Below are 26,177 nucleotides of genomic sequence, written 5' to 3'. Positions count from 1 at the left end.
GTAATGCTCTGCCCACACCACTGTGCACCAATTGGAGCTTCCAGACAGTGCTGACATTGCTATATGGGACCAACTCTGACATTCGGTAGGTCAGCGGGATGATGAGAAATGAAGCAAAAATCTCCCTTGCTCTAATTAACTGATGTAACTGCTCCACGCCCACCCCCCATACACAAATCAGACCAGCACAAATTCCTGTAAATCAAGTGGGAAACCAGTGTTCATCTGTACATGTTCATCCTGTAAACCAGTGTTCATCTGCACATGTCATGCCAGTCAAAATGGAGTGAGTCAGCAGGGAATAAAACAAGGCAGATTCAAGGCTTGATTGGTCTTCTGCTCAACCATGGCCATGGGCAAATGTAATGGCAGAACGCATAGTTGAAAAAGAGTTGGTTTTACATCCCACTTTTCTCAACCTTTAAGAAGTCTGAGAGAGGCTTACAATCAGCTCCCCTTTCCCTCCCCTCCCCATAACAGACATCTCGTGAGGTAAGTGAGGCTGAGAGAGTTCTGAGAGAACTGTGACTAGCCCAAGGTCACTGAGCAGGCTTCATGTGAAGGAGTGGGGCTACAAATCCAGTTCTCCAGATTAGAATCCGCCACTCTTAACCACTACACCTCACTGAGTTTATGATCTCATTGACAGATATATTGGTTTGTCAAAATGGGAACACTTGTTTGTCAAAATAGTGTACTATGAACTATGGTAAAGCAGTTCCTGGTGCGGTTGCAGGTATGAATTCTACATGTCAGGAGCAACCAAAAAAAATTCAATTAACTCAGTCAGATTCCAGCCGTGAAAGCCTTCAACAATATATTCAGTCAGAATGCATGAACCTTTTCACAGTCATGCAAATAGCACCCCCCCCCCAAGTCATTCTAGATCAGGGAAATGGGTTAAATGGGTTAAATATCTTCAAACTGATGTGTTGATCCAAGTCAGAAGAGTCAGGACAGAGTCTTATCAGGTAATGCTATTTACCTCCTTGCCATGGACAAGTTCCTGTGCCCATTTCCACACATTAAAACACAATTAATTGATTCCCCATCCCAGGCTCCTGGCAATCCCACCAGAACACCTGCCAAGAGACTTACATGCACGCACGCATGCATGCACGCGCGCACACACAGCTCCTAACTCAGAACTTCCAACACATCATTTAATTTGTTTGTGTTTACATAAGGGACAGCATCAGTTACTCCCACATCTTCACTTTATGGTCTGCTTCTGTTATTGCTGGAGTATTATACCTGGCATCAAATGGATGGATCTCACGGGTGACAAACTTTAAGAAAAGCCATCTGTACAGGGAAGAGTGGCAGTGATAGTGTTCCCTGCAGCAGTAATACTGGTTGTTCTGTGATGGTTTCAGTATTATGAAAAAAAATCACAAATAATTTGGTGATGCAGCCAGGCACCCTTTTCAGCAAGCAATAGAAGAATGAGAACAGACAAGCAAAAGTATTCATGCAAGCTAGCATGGGTTGGGAGGGGGGGCGGGATCTTACTAGGCTTCAAATGAGGCCTAAACATTGCCTGCATGATGGTGTCACTTCTGGATGTGATGTCATCAAGGGAAATGCACTGGCATTTGAGCAAAAACTGTATGGTAGAAGCTGTTTTTACCTTAGGGTTTTGCCCAAATACCAGAGTGTTTCCTTATCATTTTCTGTGTAATGATGTCACTTAAACCTAGGCCTCATTTTAAGGCTGGTAAGACACCTGCTAGCCAGCTGGATGGTGCTGCAGAGGGAAGGAAACCAAACAGCAGGATCTCCTGTCCCTGGCAGGGGTCTAGGAACCCCAATGAAAGCTGAGCCTCAATAAATGAGTTAACCCCTTAAGGTACTTAGTGGACTGATAACCCCACCCACAATACAATGCACTCAACCACACCTTTGCATAGCAAATTCCACCCAAACACTTACTGATTGGTTCCCCACCCTGGGACATGGACAATATACCCCACTAAAATTTCCCTTCTCACCAGACACAGTGTGAAACAGACTTTTCTCTGTGATACACCTCTAAAGATGCCAGCCACGGATGCAGGCGAAACGTTAGGAACAAGACCTACCAGACCATGGCCACACATCCCGGAAAACCCACCACAACCATAAGAGGATGTTTAAAATAATGCTTACTTGGTATCTTAATAGTCTCTGAGCTGTTGTTATTCATAGATGCCAACTAGCTGTCCCCTAAATGCCAACAAAAAGTTCATAGAGATCAAAATCTTCCCATTTTGTTGTCTTTCAGAACACAGGTGTTCAGAAGTTCACGTTAGTATCATGGCTAACAGTCATTGATGGATTTTTCCTCCATAAATTTGTTGACTCTCCTTTTAAAGCCATGGAGTTTCCACCTATTGTGGTGTCCTAGTTAGAGTGTTGGATTAGGATCTAGGAAACTTTGGTTCTGAATCCCCACCCTACCATGAAACTTACTGGGTGACCTTGGGCAAGTAACATTGCAATTAATTGCCTCTCTCTTATTATTTATTTTATTTATTTTATTATATTTATATGCTGCCTTTTCCCTTGTGGGCTCGGGGTGGCTTACAACATTTGAAATATAATCAAACATAAAACCATAAATAACAACAATTAAAAACTTCCGAAAATACTTTACAAAGTTGTCATGAGAATGAAAGCAACAATAGCGTAGGCTACATGTAGTGCCCTGAAGGAAGGGAGAGATAAAAACATATCCAATGGTTTGCATTCTGTGAATGCAGCCATCTGTTTTGCCTGCCCTAAATCTACTGCACATAGAAGTAAAAAGAAAGAAGAACACTTTCAACAATTTTGGCAAAGGAAGAGGTAAAGCCCTGGGATGTGCATACCCCCTACCCAATATTTTTTTTACAGTTTCATCAGATATTTTGGCTGCAGATAAATGCTGTGCCAATTTTGAATTTTGCCTTATGTAAAATATAACAAAAATATAATGACACACTGCATAAAGGAGGCTCCTCACAAAGCAAAATTAAAAGCTGTGAAGAAGCTGTGAAAAAGTAATCCTTACTATAAGCTCAACCCTACCAAAGGAAATTACATTTCCATCCTGAACCGAGGCTGTCTAACGTAAGTAGAACAATTTGATGGAAAGTAGTAGCTGTTTTGATTTCCCGTAATGTTCTCCATCTTCTTTAGCATGATACAGCAGATTGCATCTTTTGCTTCCATTTTATTCAGTTTCATCCATTTTCCTGGAATAACTAGAATCAAAGGTTGTGATGCTGAACTTTCTCTCCATCTGTCCCAAGAGAATGCCAGATGTACTTACTACACTAGGCAAAGGGACATTTGCCCTTAATGTATTTGAGAACTTGCTTATTTATCTTGGTAAAGAACAAACCCCTTTAAGAGTCTCAGGGCTTGACCCCAGACAGTCTTGTGAAAGAGGTCAGCCATGATCTTCACCTTGTTGCATGGGATGACAGTGGCTGAAGAATCAAGAAGCATTCTGTCATTTATTCCTTGCAGCCCTTCAGTAAAGCCACTTTACCCAATTAAATAACACCAGGCATATACTTGACTGTACTGTAGGTATGCAGGATATTCACAGGATTCTTCTTGGACTGAATCCAGTGCCTGGTTAATTTATTTGGTGGGACTGCGAACAAACAAACTAAAAGGCAAGCAAGGTACTTTTTTCCCCCACTGACTTTCGCTCCTTCTCCTTCTCCTCCTTCTCCCTTCCCTCACTAAACCTTAAAAAACAAACAGAAAAAATAGGTGTTTTGGAGGTAAATAATGATTATCCTGACCAAGCAAACCTCAGGCTACTTTGAGCATTTAAAACAAAAACAAACTATCCTTTATATGAAACGATTTATCAAAATAGACAAATCAGCAAGTGTGGGAATTCTGGAGCAGCATTTCATGTTGATGCTGCAGAAGAAGGGAATAAGGGCTTCATAATGCTAAACTGAGGTTACTTTTTCAGATTTCAGTTCCAAAGGGGTAGATTTTTACTGGAGATTCTCAACAAGATTTAGAGGCCTGTTCCAAGAAACGTAACAACTCAATCTTCAATTATGAAAACTGCAATGTGTTGTAAAGCAGTTGTAGATCTATCACAATAGAGATGGCAGTATTCTAAACACAAGCTAAATCAGCATCTGTGAATCAAATGGATTTGGTGCTATTGGCATGATTTATGCCAGGACCAAAGCAGGACCATAGCACACTCCTCTCTAGGAATCACCAGAAAATCTATGGTAAAGTTAAAGAGTTTTTGGAGATTCCTAGATAGGATTGGTGTAATGATTTCACATTACTGATGTTGCTCTGCCACTCAGAATGTTTTCCCCCCTCTTGCCTGCCATTGAAGTGCTAGGAGGCAATGCCCACTGGGAGTGGCAGATTTTTTTACCTCCAGTAGGCATATGGCAATCCTAACTGGACCAGTAGTCCCACATCACCAATGGACATAACCTACAGGGGTTCTGAGAACCACTTGGGAAGGAAAGAAACCAGATGCATTCTGGAATGACTCTGTCTGGAAAATGATGTATCTGCCTGAATTAACTCCAGTTTGAGTTTGACACTGAAATTTGCAAAATACCTTGGAGATGAAGCACTTAAGATGCAGGCAATCTTTAGCTATTATGAAATTATTTGGGTTTGTTAAATAAAGTTCTCAGACATTCCATACATGAGAGCCACATGGTATAGTTCTTAGAGTGCTGAACTAGGGAAATCTGGGATGAATTCCCACAAAACCTGCTTGGTGACTTGGGTCCTATTATTTTCTCACAACTCAGCCTACCTCACAGGAATTGCATGTAATTCTTTTATCCTGTCTCCTAAGAATATATGAGTCTGTTAAAGTTGCTAACTCCAGATTGGTACATTTTTGAAGGTTTGAAGGCGGAGCCTTGGGATGGTGGAGTTTGGGAAGCAGCTCAACAGAAATGTAATGACATTGGATTCACTATCAGAAGCTGCCATTCCAAGAGAACCAATCTTAGTAGTCTGGTCATCAGTTGTAATTATGGATGTTTGGCAGCTATTAGCTAAGTACACTCATAGGGATTTTTTCACAGACAGCTATTTGTAAATTGTGTATTCCAGTTGTGTATAAATTGTAAAGATATATAATAAACTAGCAGGGCCCGGTCACGCATTGCTGTGGCTTATTGTGGTGAAATGGGAAAGGAACAGTAGAAGCAAATCAACTGCAGAGGCCAGCAGTACGTGCTCATGCAAACACGCAGCCTGATACTGTGCAATTGATTGTGTCATTGATGTGTGTGCCCGCATTCCTTGGGGGGGGGAATGGAAAGGCACCCCTCCCACCCATCTAGGCTGGCTGGTTATGATCCTTTACCTGGGAGTAAGTTTGGTCGGAGGCAATGGGTGTCGCTTCTGAGGAAACCCTCTGAGGGGCGCGATGCAGCCATTCAAAGTATGTCACGGTTGCTGTACTGAGCTTACTCCTGAGTAATGCGTGCCTGGTTTTCTTAACTGAAACCGCAGTATTCAGGGAATCTAGGGTGCCTGGCCCCTTCCTCCTGTCCCTTGCATGTCGCCCCTTACTCTCTTCCCTCCCTCACTTCTCTTCCCTTGCATGCCACCCCTCCCCCTTCTTCCCTTCCCTTTTCCTCGCTAGGGTGGGTGGGTCATATAAAGATGCTGGGCCCCCTGCCCCCTCCCTTGCATGCCACCCCTCACTGTCTTTCCTCTCTCACTTCTCTTCCCTTGCATGCCCCCTCCCCCTCCTTCCCTTTTCCTCTGCTAGGGTGGGTGGGTCATATCAAGATGCTGGGCCCCCTACCTCTCCTCCCTTGCATGCCACCCCTCACTGTCTCCCCTCTCTCACTTCTCTTCCCTCGCATGCCTCCCACTCGGTCCCTTTCCTCTCCCTCCCTCTCTTCCCTTGCATGCCACCCCTCCCTCCCTCCCTCTCGCTCCCTTCCCTCTCCCTCGTGTGTATGTGTGTGTATGTGTTCCACTTCCACTCGAGTTACTGCCTATGTACTGTTTCCACTGCTCATATCTGGCCATCTGAGCGAACATTCTAAGCAGCATGAACATTCTAAAAGTGACAGTTACACACAGGCAGCTGCATGTCCTTCACGATGGAGTGCCAGGAAAAAGGCATTTTACCTGGCCCAGGTGTGAACTTTCAGGTACACTCTCGCCTGGCTGACTATAGTGGCTGGGAATTTTCAGAGGAATTGGCCCAGCAGTTACTGAGTTATACTATCATCAACAAAAACACTGTTAGCTTTTTATATGTATATAGATGGTCTGGGCCTCATAGGAGTCCCATGGCACAAAATAGAAAGCTGTATTACTTCAGTCAAAGTTCTGACCATGACCTGAATTCAATCCCAGAGATCAGTAAAATGAATATCCAGATTGCTGGGGGTAAAGAATAGATGGCTGTAGAAGACAATGCCAAATCACCCTATAAACATAGTCTGCCTAGTAAATGTCATGAAGTGATGTCATCCCATGCGTCAGTAATGATTTGGTGTTTGCTCAGGGGACTATTTGCTCATTTTAGAGTTTTCACTACCTTGATATACATAGGTAATTACCCCCTCTTGCTCCTTGTTTTCACCTAATACCCCTCAACAAAATGGAGACTGCTAACTTAGGGTAACAGTCCCACTCCAGTGACAGACATCCTTCCATCAGAGGAGGTTATCAATGGGAGCAAAATCTTGCCTGGTTGAACTGTATAGACAGGATTGTGATTTTCAGGGGTACAGCTGTAGAACTGGGGAGGGGAAATGGGTGAGTGGTATAGTCCCTGCATTGCATGTAAGAGGTCCTTGTATGTCAATCCCTTGAATTTCCAGTTAAAGGATCGGAAAGTCGATGATGTGAAAGATCTCTGTCTGAGATCCCAGACAGTTGCTGCCAATCAAAGTGGATAATAATGTCCTTGATGGACCAATAATCTGATTCATTTTAAAACAACCAACTTCATGTGCTCAAGGTTCAGTACCTGGTACAAATAATTCCCTTAGTGACTGAGAACTTAGAGAGCCACTTTTACTCTAAATATGAAGCAAAGTGGACTAATGACCTGATGTGCCCATTCAGGATGTACCAGCAAGCCACAAAAGGGAAAGAGATGCTAAGTGACAGCTTTATTATTATAAAGAGCCTGTGTACAGAACAATTGCTGTGGAAAGGTTGACAACAAAGTGAATTCTCTGATCCCTCAACAAAGCTGTTATGATGAAAAGCATAGAGGCTTTGTATAATAATAAAGCTGTCACCTAGTATCTCTTTTCCTTTTTTTGGCTTGAGGGCACATTGTTTGGCATAGCTCTGTTTTTCCTTTTCCTTTGGATACTTCAGTGATGGCCATTTTTTTCCAAACAACTGGCTGAGGAATCTTGTCCACAGTGATGTTTAGAGTTGCCAGTTCTGGATTGGGAAATTCCTGAAGATTCAGAGGAGAGGGTGGAACCTGAGGGATGTAAGACTTGGGTGGAGGAGGGACCACAGCAAAATATAATACCACAAAATCCATTTTATTTTCTCCAGGGAAACTGATCTGGATCATCGGGAGATCAATTGTAATAACAGGAGATCTTCAGGTGCCACCTGGAGGTTGTCAACTCTAGATATACTAGTTTTTAAAGCATATATCATTCTTGCTTTTAAAACATGTTAATTTAATTTTGAGGCAATTTTTATTTATTGATTTGGTTCAGAAGAGCAGGCATCAGAACAGCAATTACATGCCAACTGATGTGCCATCTCCACTCTGATATTGTCAAATTGTTACCACTTGCCCAGCAGCTGTACTATTTCATTAACTCATGAATTTTCACTAAGGATTTCAGCATCATGAAACAACAACAAACAAACAATTTCAAGACAAAGGTTGATTGGTATGAAATAAAAGCAACATCTGCAACATTTAGTGCGAGATGTTTGCCAGCCATTGCAAGCCACATCCTTTTGTAAGCATCTGACACAATTGCATACACCCAGTGATTGCCTACTGTTTAGCAACAATAGGGAAATATGATGATTACTTGTATTTTCCATGAGAAAGTCTTACACTTAAGTTGCTTTGAATAAGAAGATAGAAGCCCATCAGGGTATACATTTGGATTCAAAGGCTATTATCATAGATTTTTTTTCCAGGTGCATTAGGAAACTGATTTCCCTCCCTTCCAGCTCAGAAAAGTCTTCTTTCCTTCAGTTCTGTGGGGTTTCAATTGTATTTTCTTAGCAAATTTAATAAAGATTTTTTAAAAGTCTCAGAATGAGTACAAATGGATGTAGACTTCAATTTAGAGCAAGCTTTTCAGTTTGTTATTGAAGCAGAAAAATAGTTCATCCTAAGAGTTAGTCATGCCTTCAACTGGATCTACTGTCAAGCAATTAGACGTTAAATTCAATGTAGGGATTTAAGACATGTTAAAGGCACAGCAAGTAAGTGTGAATTTATTGCTCCACCATGTGTGAGTCAGGACTAGATACATGGATAAATAAAGGCTTGGTGTGCTAGTCCCCCTCATCCCCATCAAGCAGGGAAAAAAGATACAATTCTGATTTGAAAGAATATTTGTAATTGAAGGAGTACCTTCCTCACTTTATGCAGCATTCAATGTCTCTTTTAAAAAGATGCAAATGTATGAAGTGCTCCTCTATTTCCTGACAATCATAAATTACTAATCTTCTGGATCAAGAAGAGTGAGGCCTAGAAGTTCCCAGGGCTCTGGCAGCCTCCAAGGTGTCATGATCTGCCCACTTCTGTCTCAATCCTGCCATGTGTCTTAGGTGGGATATGGAATCTGCTCTTCTTTCCCCCTTCCTCCTGCCTGCTAATAGCTTTAATTTCATTTTTTTCAGTCAAAGCCTCATCTGCTCATTAGACACCTGCTAGCTGTTGCTCTGCACAACACTGAAGATTGTGCGTTGTTTTGACCTAAGTGAAGATCATGCTGTCTCTGGACCGTAAGACTAGAGGGATGCCAACTCACCTTGGGAACTAATGTTAAGCGGATGATGCTTAAAGAGGCGTGGCATGGAGTATAATGAAAGGTGTTTTGGCGCTTAACCTTTAGTTCTGGTAACAGAGGTCTAATTGCCTTTTCCTGATGCTGTTTCATAATAAAGAAACCATCTGAATACAGAGACTCGTTACTGAACAGCCTTGGGGCTCAACACAGGGAGAGCATTAGCCATAGAGGAAGTTTGATCAAAACATTAAAATTCTAAAAAATGGAAAGAAACCTATTTTGTCATAGGGAGGGGTGAGATGACAACTTTTAAAATACCCATAGTCCCAAAGTCTAAAGTCATTCTGTTATTGTTTTTATAGATTAGGGAACCATGGTTAAAATATTTAAATGTAACAGGGATGAATGAAGACTGGGAAAATTAATCACAATGGATGCTGGGTTCATAAGTATAAGAAAAATAGATATTGGATTTTGGGGAAGAGATGAGTGGAATGAAGCATTTGAAAGAAAAAAAACCCTAGTCCCAATAACTTCTTTGCCTAATTTGTATTTTTTTCTACAGCATTTTTATGAAAAAAAATTCTAGGAAGGCAGGGCAGAACAGAGGACAGGACAACTAGGAGGCTGTAAAAATTGTAACTCAACAAATGCATTTATATTAGGGATATGACCATTTTTTCAGGTTTTTTTGGGGGGAGGGGAGGGTTTGATGGACCTGGAAATGTTTAAGAAAATTAAAAAGCCAATCCCTATACCATTATGGGTTTTTTTTCCAGCTTTTTCCCCCTTAAAAGGGGGGAAAAGGGCCTTGGCCCTGCATATCTAAGAGACCGTCTCTCCCTATATCGCCCTTCTAGGCCCCTCCGTTCATAGGAGGCGGACCTACTGGTGATCCCTGGCCCCAAGGCGATCCGGCTGGCCTCTACAAGGGAGCTTTCAGGGCTTTTACTTGCTCTGGGCCCCACCTGGTGGAACAATAGCTTCCCAGGTGAGATCAGGGCCCATGCTTGGGATTCCTACAAAAGTTTCCCCATGCAGGGCCTGTAAAAGCAGAGACTCTGTTCTCAGGCATTCTGCGGTAGGGCTGTAGCTTTGGGGATGATAATTACCAATCTGCAAACAAAAAAGTAAACATCCTGGCCTCCTGCGTGGGTTCCATAAAAGGGGGGGAATAGAATACAGCTAAACTCATCTTTAGTCTTGTCGGGTTTCTACGGGCCGATAGGTTAAGGGTTCTAGTTTTCCAGCACAGATGGCTAAAATTGTGATCCTACGCGCCAAGTAGATGCATGCAGTTGTGAGAGAATAAGCAGAACACGGCCATACAGCCCGGAAACCACACAGCACCCATCTTTAGTCTAATTTTATGTATTTTAATTAATTTTTATATATGATGTTTTAACTTTTTATTTTGTTGGAAACCGCCCTGAGCCTTCGGGGAGGGCGGTATACAAATACAATAAATAAATAAATAAAATAAATAAAAAATGTTTTTTTCAGGTCTGTTAAACCTTAGCTCAAAAAAAAAATTCCAAGCCAGGTTTAAAGTCCACTTCTGTCGCAGATGTAACAGGCAGTGCAGTTGCTCTGCCCAGAACTCAACATTGAATACTGGCTGGGCTGGCCCAGCATTCAGCTCTGCACTGCCCTTTCCAAGAGCCAAGTGGATTTCAGAGGTGGCAGCAGTGGTGCTGGGCTAGGCCAGTCAGCAGGTAAGTGAGGAGGAGACAAATGGGGGGAAGAGGGGAGGAGTCCTCCATTTTTTAAAATGGCTGTGTGGACAAAGCAGCCCAAAAAAGTGCTACATTTTTGGCATTATTTGGGATCTACTTTTTGCCTGTCTTAAATCACCACCATGGAGGTGGGGGACCAAAAATACCTGATCAGTTGACTTTGCTGAAAGCTCACCCCTAATTTCTATCCAGTGGCTACCATCTATTGCTTCTGGCAGTTTAGACGATCAGGAATAAGAGGGCAAGTGCAAAGACATGTTAATATACTGGCAAGCTGGTAGTCTCAAAACTTGTTTGATCAAATCTCAGAATGGGACAGAAAAGGAATATTCATACTTGCAGTTACAACAGTTACAATCACTTTACCTTCAACACTTAAAAAAACTATTATTTGTTCAACATCACAATGCTGATTTAAAGATGGTTGTTTCCTGCAATTCCCACCCCCCATGTCCCATGTCAATGTAACCTTATGCCAATATTTGTTTTTTTTTCTATGTATTCTTTCCACAACATTCAGATAAAGAAAGCTGTATCTTCTTAGACTGTTGGATCATGAAACTTTATCAACAGAGTAATTTAAAAGGTTTCTTTTTCTGTTGCTATAAAATGCCATATCAGTTGTTTTCATCTGATACTAAAAATAGAAAACCTGGGAATTTCCCAGTATGAAAGGTGATTCTCTCGAACTTTTTAGAAGTGTGTCAAAGTCTCATTGGAAATGATTCAAGTGGGTATGTTTCCATCACCTTCCTTGGAAACATAATTCCAAAGAGACATCAGCTGCATCTATCTAGCACTTTGCAGGCACTAAAAGAGACTAACAAATTGTGAGATATTGAAAAAAGTTATGTATTCATTATCAAATAAGCAGGAGACTTGTCAAAGTTTGGCAGCGTAGAAACATGCAAGGCCAAATGTTGTAATCCTTTTGGCTGTCACATCTACCCCCCTTTTAACTTTTCCTTGTTCACTTGGCATTCATTTCTTCTTCCTTCTACAAGTTTAGCCCAAATATTCTCTCCACCAATGAGTGTATTTGGAGAAATGAATCAATGTAAGGTTCCAGGATCATTTAGCCTGTTGCTGTGATGACTATGTTCTAGTTGAAAAATTCTGTGATCATCCAGGAAGATATTGTAATGGTCTTTTTAATAAATATAGAAGTTGTATGAAAGAGCAACAAATAAAGGAACAGGTCTGCCAGAGTCCTTCATGGCAGTTCCTCTAGCCAGTTTATCCAGAGCTCTGAGCAAAAACCTGGATTAGGGCCACTCCAGATTCTAGTATTCTGGAACTAATATTACACTAGACTCTTTCCTGATGCCCTTTTTTCTTACCTTATTACCCTCGCCTACTTTTTCACCCCAATGTACACTTTGTGTACCATGCTGGGAGTATTAAGAACCACAAGACTCCCCACAAAAGCCCTCTCTGCATGGGGCAATAAACACACGTGTAGGATGGTAAAAAAAAACCTGGGTTTTTTTTTTTGGGGGGGGGACTTCGCATAGATCCTGTCCCTAAAATGAGTCTGCTCCCAAACCGTTATTTTCCCCAAACCAGGTTTTTTGAGAATCATGCTATACTAGCAAGACTTTTCAAAAATCCCAGGTTACAGCCACTCACAAGCAAACGGCCAGGCAGGAGGCACTTTATTTGTTTCCATTTTCCTTTTTTTAAAATTTTGCAGCTTACATCTGTATAGCCACGCAGATATCCCCCCTGAAAATAAATTGAGGGATTCTGAAACTGTGGGCAAGTGGTTTTGATTAATTCAAATTGCCATCAGGGATTTTTTGTAAAATGTTTTAACTATTAATTTCTAAATTACTGTTTTATGAATGTGTTAAATTATGTATGGTAGCCACCTTGAGCTCAGCCTTGAGCTGGGGAGGTTGGGGTATTAAATCCAATAACAACATTAAAAATAACTAGAAATTCCTCTGGATACTCTTAAAAACATAGACTATCAGCTGGGATGGTCTATGGAATACCTCTTGTCTCAAGGGAAGCCAGCAACCGGATCTCCAGATTAGAGATCTTGTCTCTATGAACAATTGACTGAAAGTTTCTGGACTATAAACAAGTGTCCCAACTTGGACAAACCTCCCCCACTTCCCACCATAACTCAGTCAAGAACCCGAGAAAACTATCAAGTCTCTACTCAACCTGCCTGAGCTGGTACTCTGGACTGGTAACCTATAGCCCCACACAAAGAGAGGGATAAAACAACTTGAGGGAGAGTGCACCCTCATGCTGGCACATTTGCCCTTGCCAGGGCAGAGGGAAAGATACACCAGCAGCCCGCCCCCCCCCATCACACAGCTCTAGTGCTGCAGAACCCTCCAGGAGGCAGGCCAAGGTGTTCCCAAGGGTGAAATCAACTAGTCAGTTTCCTCCCAGGATTGAGGGATGGTAGCGCAGTGCACCGGCCCTAAGACTTATGCTTGCCTTTTGGTGGTCTATTAACCCTATGTGACTTTTCAGTGGCAGAAAGGTTTTTCCTGCTCCCTGCACCACCAAAAAGCCCTTTTCAAGGTGACAGGGCAGTGCTGCATTGGTGCTGTGGCCCGCCACCCCCAGTTTGAATGGGGCTGCCCATCATCCTACTTTAGAGACCTATCACAGCAGATAGGACATAGAATACTTTTGCAATAGCATGCTCTCATTTGGAATTCTGTCTGTTTCCCCAGCCTGATGGGACACCCTGTCAAATGAGATCAGCGCCCTGCAGGATTTATCTCAGTTCCACAGGAATTGCAAGATAGAGCTGTTTCACCAGACCTATAGCTGAAGGAAGCAGCTGTTTGAGTAATCTTGCTGGCTTCCCTGGACTTCCCCCTTCCCCTTCCTCCCCTGTTTTCCCTCTCTTTCCCCCACCGGTACTTATGGGGGTGTTTTATTGTTATTGATTTTATATTATATTATTATATTGATTGTTTGAAGCTGCTCTGAGCCTGCTTCAGCAGGGAAAGAGGGTTACAAATCAAGTAAATGAATGTATGAATAAAACGTTCACACCAAAATCTGCCAATAAGAACCAAGACCCACACCTCCAAATATATAGGAGGAGTGATTTTGGTGTGTATTTTCAGCTTTGAAATTTCCTGGTGGACATCCCTAAAACCATATAGAGACCATTTATGGCTATCTACACTGTTTCCAAGGAAGATGAAAAGAAGTCTGGAGAGTCTTAGGGAGAGCCAGTATGGCAGACCTGGGCATTATACGGCCCGCGGGCCACATCCGGCCCGCCGGATGACCCTGACTGGCCCCCCTGCCGTGCTGGGGCACGAGGCGCCTTTGAAAGCCCCACAGAAGCCGGTTGCCTTGGCTGCCGGCTTCTGTGGGGCGTTCAAAAGCGCCTCGCCCCTCTGCCTTTTGGCCCGGCCCTCCACAATATTTTCTGTTTCTTATGCGGCCCCATGGAAAAAATAATTGCCCACCCCTGCAGTATGGTGTAGTGGTTAAGAACAGGTGGACTCTAATCCGGAAATCTGGTTTTCATTCCCTACTCTTACATTCCTGCTGAGTACCTAGAGCTAATCTAAGTTTGTTCCTACCTACCTCACAAAGTATCTGTTGTTGGGGGCGGGGGGGGGGGGGAAGAAGGGAAATGAGTTCGTAAGCCGCCTTGAATCTCCTCACAGGAGAGAAAGGTGGGGAATAATTCCAAACTTTTCTTCCTCACACTTCAAATGTTCTGCGTGGATACTTGTATCATTGGCAAGAGTGAACCAACCTAAAATTGTGCTCATACTTTAGCTTTACCACAAGCCAAGGCAATGCAAGTTGTTGTTGTTGTTTTTTTTCTGGAGGGTACCATTATTCTTCTTCCAATCTATTTATTTATGTATTTTTGGACATTTCTGAACCTGCCTTTTCTCCAGCAATTCTGAAACTTTCATCTCTGCGTGGGGCTTCATTTTGACTTAGGTATGATAATGCCTAAGGCTGATGCTGCCTTTCAAAGATCTGGCTCCAGTCAATCATTTTTTACTGCTATCCATCCACCCTTTCTCCTGACGATGCTGCTGGCTCTTATATAGAGGATGGCTCCTCTACAGCGGAAAAACCAGCTTTCTATTGATCGCAGTGATATGTTGAGAAAACAAAATAAATAAAGCAACCATATATAATGTATTCTTTGTTATGTTTATGATAACCAATACATTAATTAAATTTCCATTTGGAAGCCTTTTATCCAGAGATTCCTACCCACTGGCTGAATCTTATCACCTACAGTAAACAAGGATTTAGAAATAGAGGGAAGGGATACATTAGAGAAATGGCAGATATGAGTCTGTGAGGCCCTCATCTTTGCTGTTTTGGTTTATATGACTATTTTGTTTCAAGTGCTTTATAGAGAAAGTACTCTCCTTGATCATGCTGTGCTATTGGCTGCAAACATGACTGATTTAATTATGTTCTGGGTAGGAAAAGTTGGATGCTCACAAACTACACACAAAATCTGGGATGCAAATACTGATCAAGGCCCTCTGGATTGACACAGGCCTTTTCTGCACAGCACAAGTAAATAACCTTGAGGACGTTAAAAGAAGGGGGAAGAACTCCATGCAGGTTTTTCCCCCAAAACATCTTCAGGATGTTTTATTTTTGTGTTCAACCCAGGTTTTTTTAGAAAACAATAAACTAGCAATCTTTTTTCATCAAGATGGGGGTCCCGGTGTTTCCTGCTTGCTGTGCAGAGAACAGGAAATATCTTATTTTTCTTGCCTGATTTTAAAGCTCTTCTACTTTCATTTTCACCACAGCTGTGCCTGCCATTTTCTCCTGCTTGTGATTCTCCATCCCGTCAACCATTTGCTGAAGGTTTGTGATGGAGCTCATCTGCCTGGATTTCACTGCACAAAGTACATGAATAAAGTAAGTTTGGACTGGTGATCCCACACAAGTGTCATTTTTCCTTTCTGTTTTGTTTTGAGGGAGGTGTCACTAAAGCTATGATGACATGATATGAGAATCTGCAACATGCATATATTTTGAGTTTTTCTGTAACCAAAAACTAAGATGGTCCACGGAGGGCAGGTCTATCTAATGCTTCTCTATGGGAGGTAGAGCAGTTCTCCAAGTGACTAAAATTCTCTTATGCATGTCTGCATAGCTATTAAGACAGCTTATCAATTTTTTTTAAAGGAAAACTATACATTGCTGGAGTTGGCAGGATGAGCTGAGTATCACTATGGACCTTTTGTGCTGAAAAGGCACCCAGGATCACAGCCTGCAGAGCAAATGTTCTGGGGCAACCTTCAACAAATGGAGACAGGGATAATTCCATCAGCAGCACACAAAATGCTGGGCACATGTGGAGGGTGAAACTGACCAGAAAGCAAAATTGTTAGGTGAGAAAAATAAGACTCCTCTTGAGCTCTGCATTCTGCACAGCCAGGGTGATGATATCTTGCAGGCGCCTTCAGGAAAAAAAGTGCCCTTTAAAGCACTTAAAAAAAAGATGCCTTTGTAACCCCCATGCACAGAATGGGTTGACCCAGTAAGGGGTGGAGACTCAAAGCAGCAGAAGGCTGCAGAGCTAGTTTGGAGGAGACAAGGCTACCAGACTCGGACCTTGGTTGTATAAGCCCTTAACACCTTGTTAAGGTAAACTGCAATATTGTTGGGAACTACTGGGAAGGTAGTTGTTTATTTTTGCTATGTTGTAAATGTTGGAGTTTATTGTTTCAGGGTTTCTTTTTGTGGTTGTAATGGGTGAGAGTTCTCCTGGAAACCTTCATCATGTTGAATCCTGTTCATCAAGCCCTTGGAGTCTTCAGGTGCCAACCCACTTGCAAAGAAGAATTGGACTTGGCAGTATCAGTAGACTGTAAATATAAGGACTTGAAAATGCAACCTGAACAGAACCTTGAAATGTGATGTTAAATGTTGATGTTATGTGTTAAGAAAGTAAACCATTTTGTTTTTAAAAATTTGTTGTTGCAAACTCATTCCACGCTCTGCCCCACAGAACCCACAGATAGAGGTTACACCTTGAGCTGAAGTAAGGCATCCTGAGGACAACTTGGGAAAAAAGCTGTATGGAATTTATTCCCAAGACATTTTTTTAGCGGTCCTCAGGATGTCTTCTTTGTGCTGTGCAGAATGGACTACTCTTTCTTAACAGCATCTCATCTTCTTTGGCTCTGACCAGCCTTAATGATACCATCCTGGAAGTGCCTCTGATAAGTCTTTGGTCTCTTGAAGTATTCAAATAATTTATATATTTTATTTATGTATTAGATTTCACTCTGACCTTTTCTCTGAGCAGCTTATTTTAAGCCTCATAACAACCCTGAGATGTACATTAGACTAAGAGGAAATGACTTATCCAAAAGCCTTCAGATTTGTGCTATTTTCAGAGCATGCCTGAATCCTAAGGTAAACCATATTTAAAGATATGACAAAGGAAATATGTATTTCAAGGGCAACTAGTAAGTCAATCAAGAAAGAATAAAAGCAAAGGCATGTACTCACAATTGTGAGCCAAAGCAGGTGATATATTCAACTACTTTGTTGCCAGACCAGCCTATGGTGGGCCAGAGGGACTCTGTTTGGAAGACAGTGGCCTCCCTACCTACCTCAGCCAATCCTTGGTGTGCAGTGCCAAAGTGGAGGAGCCTATTTTTGGCATTGGTTCAGCGTATCCACAAGGAAAAAGAACTACGTATGGACTTGTCTCCTTACAAATCTATTTGCACAATGCTTCTCTCACACCCTTCCTGACAGGATTAAGTGAACACAAAGACCTTGCCTTGGAGAGAGTTCCCAACTCCAGCCCGTAGACCATACACCCTGGTGAAGACAACTGATTTGTTAATGTGCTTACCTACCCAATGTTGTACTTACTAATGTTTCTTCCTCTAACTAATACCTTTAATGACCACCACATTTACATTTTCATTGTTTTACAGCTGTAATTTCATCAGCTAACATCCCCCTTAGAGATACTTCCAAGCCTGGAACATCAGGCTGATGTCTCAACCAAATCGACCAAGAATCCCAACCATTAATGTTAATGTATGTCTCTTGTCTTTCCCCAGAAAGGCAGAAAATCTCTTTATATAAAGAGATTCAGGATCACTCTGCAGTTCCCTGAGGGTCCATCTTTACCTATAAGAAGCCCACTCTCCAAATAGTCAGTGTTCAGTATTTTTGAAAATCTCTCTGTCTGTGATACTGTTCCACGGCACTGTTTCTCCAGAACTAAACATTGGCCACTCAGTTGCATGTGGATGTGTGGAGACTTGTTCAATTGATGACCATGACGCATGTTTGTTGGAAAAGAAATTGGCCACAGCCCAAATTTATTTAACATATAACCAAAACTTTGAAGCTGAGCAAGCATAACAGAGAACATCCTGGCCCCCAGGCAGTGAACCACTGAACCTGGTTATAGGGCAGCCCTTAAAGCTGACTTCTTTAGGTCTTCTCGACAGAACCCCTGTCTGGCACATCCCCCAAGCGGGAACTGGAACAGGAAGTTACTAGGTGACACATGGACGCAAACCCAATTTAGACAATTCCTCCCTGCCAGGTAGCGAAGCTCTCGGCACAGCCCTTAAGGTTTGCCTTCAAGAGTTTCTATCACTCACCACGGACCTACCATGGATGTTCTGAGGTGGGCGTCCAGCATGCAAGCTACTGCCTTCCCAAAATAGGATGTGCTCTTATGCCCGAACCGCCCAGTGAACTGCGACAAAACATAACAATCAACAAAACCTCCAATAACCATTCAAATTGGGAGGGAAGGAAGGGCCTTCTGAAGCTGCTGGCCTCGAAAGAGGCCGGACCCTGCCAACGCAGCCTTTTATAGGCTGCCCAGGCCCCTGTCACATGCCGGTACCCAGCCACGTGACAGACTCAGGCCGGCCGGCAGGGAGGAGGAGGCTTTCCCTTGTTCCTCCCCCGCTGCAACGGCACCACCAGGCTAAAGCCTGGGGCGCAATTTCTGTTCATCATACCGTTCTGCTCCAAGATCAGAACTTTTCTTGGACTAAAACTTTTATTGCCCTTTCCCATATATTCCTTGTCTATCCCAGACCTATCCCCTCAAAACTGTCTATATCCTAGAATTGTGTGTGTGTTCTGCTGTTTTTATTGTGTGCTTGTATATCCCCACTATTTCTTAATAAAAATGGTTAAACTTTATACACTCTTTTACAAGTTTCTTGCAGTATGCATTCGAACTCTTGCATACATAGGCAATCAAGATTCTGAGCTTGCCTGACCTTTTGCTAGCCTAGAGTCTGCTCCTGCTAATTCCCTACTCTAAAAGGGAGAGATGTACCACCAGTGGCATAGCGCCAAGGGGGCGGGGTGTGTGTGACGCACTGGTCCTGTGCCCCAGGGGGTGTGTGGGGGGCATGGAGTGGCATTGCGGGGACATTGTGGGGTGGGGGTGGATTGGGTTTGGCAGGGGCACAGGGCGCATGATGCCCTGGGCGCAATTCCCCCTCACTTTACCCCTGCGTACCACCACTTCAAAGCAAAAACCCAATACTCTAGATTAATTGGCCTGAGAAATTCTTCTTCCCACTCTGGAAGATCTATTCCTTCCTGGTTATATATATGGCCACTTCAACTTGGGCCCCTCAGTAACCACCCCCTCCCCCACACACACAGACCATTTTTCTCAGTCTGTGCATTAATTTGTTTTCACACATAGCCTATAGGTTGTAACCAGTAGAACTAGTGAGGTTTTCACACACATACTGGCTGAACTACAGTCTCAAGGATGACATATTAAGCACAGTTAAGGCAGATATGTTTACTCAAAGACATCCAAAATCCAAAATTCTCTTAAATTGTTCTTCTCAGAGAGATATTTTCCACCATTTCTGTATCATCAAATTGATAGGACAATCAGAGTATAGGAGCTATGTCCAATCAAATGGCTTCCCTGTTTCTAAGGCTCATTCCTTCTCTGACTTGTAAACAACAGTGGCTACTGACAGACGTGCACTTTTTAAACTCACTAATTCTATGCAGTCCATCACATATGTATAGAGTGAGTTGAAGTAAACAAGTCTAGAGGTAACCATTGCATGGATCACCAGTTGTTTTGCTTGGTGAAGATGATAAAATGCAGTACAAGCTACCTGTGCCACCTGAGCCTCCAATGACAAGGAGGCATCAAGAAGCACACCCAAGCTTCTGATGGTCAATTCCTTTTTACAGACTTCTTTGCCATCTGATAGGCTTTCATAAGCATCATACAAATGTCCTTACCATCTCATGATGAGTTCTTCACCAAACTCACTCGTAACTGCCTTAGTTCTCACCTTTTCCCTCATTAGTTCTGAGGTGTACTATGAGGTCAATTTAGGGTGAGAGTGCAGAGGGCATCGAAACATGATCTCATCAATGGATTCAGAGAGTTGGGCATGTCAGTCCTCTGTCAGCTCTTTTAATGAGTACTGGGAGGCGTCAGATCCTGCAGAACATTCTTGAATCCTATAGGATCCATATGTCTCCATGAGTGAGCATAAATCAGCTTGCACACTATTCGAGGAGGGGTTGGATGTTTAAACTGGCCTTCGTGGCATGGTGGTCTGAACATGGCACCTGAATGTCAACAATCAGATTCACCTCCAACACATCCCCCAAAATCAAATCCAGGGTGTGGATTTATTGGATTTGTTAGATGGCACTTAGGAAAAAAGGAGCAATGAACTGCAAAGTTTCTGTTCATTTTACAACTTCCCCATGCCATGACTTGTTTGTTTTTCTCCTTTATCATTCAGACACTTCTTTAATTGTTCACAAGTCAGTGGAACAGCATTCTGAGAGCTGGAATGAGAGCATCCAAACACTGGGGACGTGCTCAGCAAAGCTGATAGCTAATAGTGTATCTGATTGACTTCAAACTCTCAGAGGTCTTGGACACAACTCAATCAGGCATCCATTATGCATTTATAGAATTGTATTAGCTGCTTTACAGACATTGATTTTCTTTTTTAAAGTGAAGATCTCTCAGTTAACTGTGGCCATTCAGAAAGAACTGGAGGTCAATGAGGACACCTCAGTAGGCTGTGATTACTAAGATCAACCATATATGCATTTATACAGGTGCATTAAAATGTTAGACATTGTAATGAAGATAGGAATATTTTAATGGTGAACACTTCATCAAATTGTATAGTAGTTACAGTGTTGGACTAGGAACTGGGAACTCAAGTTCAAAATGTCACTTACCATAGAAACTGGACCAAGAATGATCTTGGACCAGTGGCATTTTCTCAACCGAGCCTGCCTCACTGGATTATTATTGTGAGGATAAAATAGAGGGTGGGGGATGGGGAAATGCTATAAAGTGGTTTGGGTAGCCACAAGAAGAAAAAAAGTAGGACATACAAACATGATTCCTTCTTGCTATTCAGTCACAGTCAATATATGATGACCCCATAAGGTTTTCAAAGCAAGAGATGTACAGAGCTGATTTGCTATTGCATCTGCATTACAACCATAAACTTCCTTGGTGGTTTCCTATCCAAATACTAACTACGGCTGACCCATTTTATCTTCCAAGATCTGAGAAGATCTAGTTAGCCTAGGTTATCCACATCTGGGAACATAATTCCTTAACTGTAAAAAAAATCCCTCTGGTAAGATTTTGAATTGTCCATTTAAAAATCGAATTAAGATTACATGTGTAGAAATGCTATGGAGTTCATGTGTTAAATGTATAGATTGAACAACAGAGGATCTGTGCTAAACCCTTTACAGTCCTTTTTAATAAAAACTGAATCAGAGTTTTTCAGCAGGCCAGATGCAATGATCAGTGGGAGATTTGCTGAGACCCAACACCTAACAGAGGGTCCTCCATCAATCACAAGATATTTGGTCTATCTACTATCTGGGATTCTTCCCCCCAAACCCTGACATGCTACATGTCTCTGGAACTACCTTCTATTTCAAAAACTGAAGAATCCACATTCTCCTTTAGAAGCAATGGGTGTTTGCAGATGCTTGGCATGGTGTACTTAGTGTGCATGTCCAAGGAGAGACTCTGAAGGCTATCTTTCCCAGAGGCTGCCCAAAATTTTTAAGTGAACCATATGTTGGTATCTAATAGTGTTATAGGGAGGGGGCTTTCTTTTTCTGAAATTCATTTTTTGTAGATGTAGTCATTGATTCTTACACTCTTTCTTCTTTTGCTCTTTTGCTCAAAGGATTTCTCTTTATTCCATACCACAGCCACATAGCCCGAAAAACTCATAAAAAGCCAGTTGATTTCAGTCATGAAAGCATTTTACTTTAATCCACCCGAAAACTGTTGTAAAGGGCAGGGAATAAATCTAAATAAATAAATAACTTTCCCTTTCATTTCTTTTTGAAGAAAAATCAATGGGCCCTGTTATAACGTCAGCCCTTGCAGTTGTTTTACGCTACATGTCATAGGGTGGCACTCTAGCAGGAGGATAGGAAGGTTTGGGAAGAGCCATCCTGTGAGCATTGGCAGATTGAAATTCTGAAATTTGGCAGAACCGCTCTTCCTGCTTGTTCGTTCTTCAAATGCAAGATTTCCGAAACTCACAGACACATTTTTTCCTGCTGCTGAAAAGAAAATTGAGGGGATACCAGTCACAGTTAGACAGTAACTCCTGCTTTAATAAGACTTTGCTACACTCTCTAAACGGTTCTCTGATTACTTATGATTCAGCCTATCTTGCCCTCCCCCCACAAATAAAACAAAAACAAAAAAACAGCCAGAGAACAGTCCTCAACTTTAAACCCAAGCCCTGTGCTTAACAAACTTTCAGATGTACACTGCTAAATAACAAAATCATATATAACATTTTTACATTTCAAATTATCATCTTTATGTTTATATTGGGATCTTTGGGCTTTACAAGACATTACAGCCTGAATCTTATACAGTGATTAGGAATAAGGGAGACAATTGTGATTCATACACACAATTTGACTTTCCCAGAGGCCTGTGAAAAGAACTCTTTTCCAGGTCAACTGGTACTTATTATCTGCTTGGATATTTGACTTTTCTCACCTCTCTAAACAGTGGGCAAAACAAGCTGGGAGAGTTAAACCAAAGATTGAATTACAACAGGAGTCGTTGTTCAAAAAGAGAGAGAGAGAGAATTTTGTCTATGCCCTGTTCTGGATATAAGCCTCACTCAGAGGCCTAGGACATTGTAATTGTATGGATTCTAGCAGGGCTTCCTTTTGAATCTTCTTCTTCTTCTTCTTCTTCTTCTTCTTCTTCTTCTTCTTCTTCTTCTTCTTCTTCTTCTTCTTCTTCTTCTTCTTCTTCTTCTTGTTAGACACATTCCTAGAAAATGTTCCCAGGGATTAATTTATTTTTCTCTTTCACTTCCTTGATTCTATTAATTTGGCAATTTTTCTCCCACCCCTGAAATATGAATGGGGTGAGGAAATAATTTGAGCTTTTACTGGATTTATGAAAATCTGATTATTTCTTTGAGCCAAGCTGTACTTTGTCTGTTTCTGTAAATTTTATATCACGAACATGTAAAGTGCCTTCAAAATCCCTCATTAAGGACTGACACCAAAAAAAGAATTTGCAATGCCTTCAGCGACTGATCACTTATCCACAAACCATGACAGAGTTTTGAACAGAGAACAATGCATGTGTTAGTAAAAGGTCATATTTTTAGTTAGTAATTCCTTCCCCCTACACACACACACATTTTACTGTTTACTTTTCTAGTGACTACTGGCTAATCTGTGGCAATAACCACTCAACAATTCCAAATTATGTTGAAACAGCCACATACACAGAGAGTCTTTGAAAATAGTTATATCATGGCTAAAACGAAGAAGAATCTCAATCTGAAAGTTTATAATACATTTTAGGCATGGGATAGAAAATAACTATTTTAATGGCCTGTTGTCCTTTCCACACCTGGATTTGTGGCTTACAGAGTGGGGAGGTGAGGTAAATATATCAAACTCCCAAACTGAAGCAGTTCAAACAGAGTTTAAGTGATGGGCAAAGGTTAAATAGCTCATACCATGTGGTTCCCTCTACTGTTCTTACCATTATGGAATGCAGTTAAGGAGTATCTCAGCAGGTCCCAACAAACCAAAAGCCAAGCCAGCTTAATAACTCTTGTGAAAAACAATTATTCCCTCCCTAACCCCAAAGGAAAATTTTGGCTTATATAACAAGGAACCATAAAAGTATCCAGATGGCCTTTTAGTGTGTGCATCTTAAAGAAAACCTCAGGTAAAATATTGATTTCTCCACTTTTGTTCCTCGCTGAGTTTATTTCCCCTTTACTTATGTTGGCTAGCTTTGCCCTACATTCTCATAGTGACCCATAAAACACCAAAAAAGTAACAGTAGTCTCCAGTGCAAGCACCAGGTCATTACTGATCCATGGGGTGATGTCACATTCCAACGTTTACTAGGCAGACTAAGTTTTACAGGTGAGTTGCTTTTACCTACCCTAGCCATCTGCACTGCCCTGGTTTCACCTCCCAAAAGTAGGAGAGAGAGGAAGTCTGCCTACATACCCCACACCCAAAAGGGAAAAGGAAGAAGGAACAGGCAGCCTATCCACCCATTGTCTCATCTTTCCAAACCCAATGAGGGCCTTGGGCAAGACAAGCACTGCCTCCCTAACATGGACCTTAGACATGTGGGCTGACTCCTCCTCCAGGAGATGTTGAGCATGCCATGTGTCACCTTCCTCAGACTATGTGGGTCTCACACATTGACCACAGGCCGTGTGGTCTGTACACTGCCTCACTCAGGTAATTCTCAACACTGGGCTTGGTGGGCCATCAGCCCATTAAGAGAAGACCCAGTGGCCATAATGGCCAATCTACCCTGACCATAGTTAATTTAACTGAACAATAATTTATTACATCTGAACTGAGTTGTGGTTAATAAACCAACTTCAAGCTATGGTTTCAGATCCTTTTATTCCACAAATGCTATCTTACCATATTAAATTAATTAAACCATGGTTTTATGAGACACCTCAACTGTGCTAAATGTGCTTAATTTCTTTTTCATATGCAACATGAACCTTGGGAGATGGATGTTTTTTTTTCTTACCCCATTTTCAACTATTTTGCCGAGGAAGTGCTCAGGTACACACTGAGAAGTAGGGACAGAATTCAGTAACAATACATGGAAGAATAAATACAATTAACACAGCATAATAAATTCATAACTAAGAGCAGAGCAAAAGAAAACCCAGAATATTACAAACTCTGCCACAGCATTTTTAATACACATTAAAGACACATACAAACTTCACTTGTGTTGATCAAGGGGTGTTGAAATGAAGGGGTGGGGGAAGCACACAATGTGATACCATTGTGCCCCAGGTATAATCAACACGATTGCAAAAGGCACCGTGAAATCAGCAACATCTTTTTTGTTTGTTTTCAACTCACAGCAGACTTATAATGACTCCATAGGGTTTTCAAGGCAAGAGATGTTCAGAGGAGGTTCGCCTTTGCCTGCCTCTACTTCATATCCCTACCTCTTTTTTTCCTACTGAGTTTGCCAAAATTGTACAGTGGCTGCCTACCAATTAGAAGTCCCAGCCGTCATGCTTGTAGAAGACAAACCTAGCACTAAATTGGAAAATTGGGATATGAATAGGGGGTGGGGGATGGGTTAAAAAAAGGAAACAAAGGCTAACCTGAGGATGTCCTTGACCAGTGACTGTCAGACAAGTCTTTGCCAAAGTCAGGCAGAAGAGTTTTTCTTTGTTTTTTTTTAAAGCAATAAAAAGCCATTTCTACTGCAATGACAAATTCCTCGGTCTTGTAGATGCTACGCAAGATCTGTCTAACCTCCAAATGGGACTGCTGTATACCTTGCCTAATACCCCAAAGGCAAGACACTCCTTTCCCTCACTAACTTCCAAATTCATCAGGGATCTAGATGAAGTCAATGGAACAATGTAGTAGCTCCCTATTTTTTTCAAAAAAAAACACAGGATGGATGATGTCCTAGCTTGTTAGAACGAAAGCCACTCTCAACCACCAAATTAAAGCTCTTTTTTTGTTTGGAGGACTGCACAGAATTTTAGTTATAATTTTAGTTTCTAAGCCAGGGATCTCAAAAGGTCACAAAGGTTTTTTCTGCACAGCCACATTACAAAGAGAGAGAGAGAGAGAGAGAGAGAGAGAGAGAGAGAGAGAGAGAGAGAGATGAGGAGGATGAGGATGAGCTGGCTAAAAACAAAACAAAAGGTGCCCAGGTTCCTGGAGGTCCAGCAGCAGCAAGTAAAACCCGTACAGAGTTTCCACAGGGCCTGTAAATGGACCTATTCCACTGGGCTTTTGGCCAGCTGGGCTGACTCCGACTACACTTGGCCTCTGGTGGGCTCAGTTGGGTTGGGGGATTTGATTTTTATCGCCATCTGTGTACACTTTAAACAGCTATTGCTAATTTTATCAGAATTTGTGTGGATTTTAATTTGTCAAATTATTATGTTATTTTATTCTGTTGTTTGCTGCCCTGAGCCCTTCG

Source organism: Sphaerodactylus townsendi, linkage group LG02 (assembly GCF_021028975.2).
Source record: "Sphaerodactylus townsendi isolate TG3544 linkage group LG02, MPM_Stown_v2.3, whole genome shotgun sequence".
In the NCBI taxonomy this organism is placed as follows: domain Eukaryota; kingdom Metazoa; phylum Chordata; class Lepidosauria; order Squamata; family Sphaerodactylidae; genus Sphaerodactylus; species Sphaerodactylus townsendi.
Note: the sequence above shows the minus strand (reverse complement) of the source record.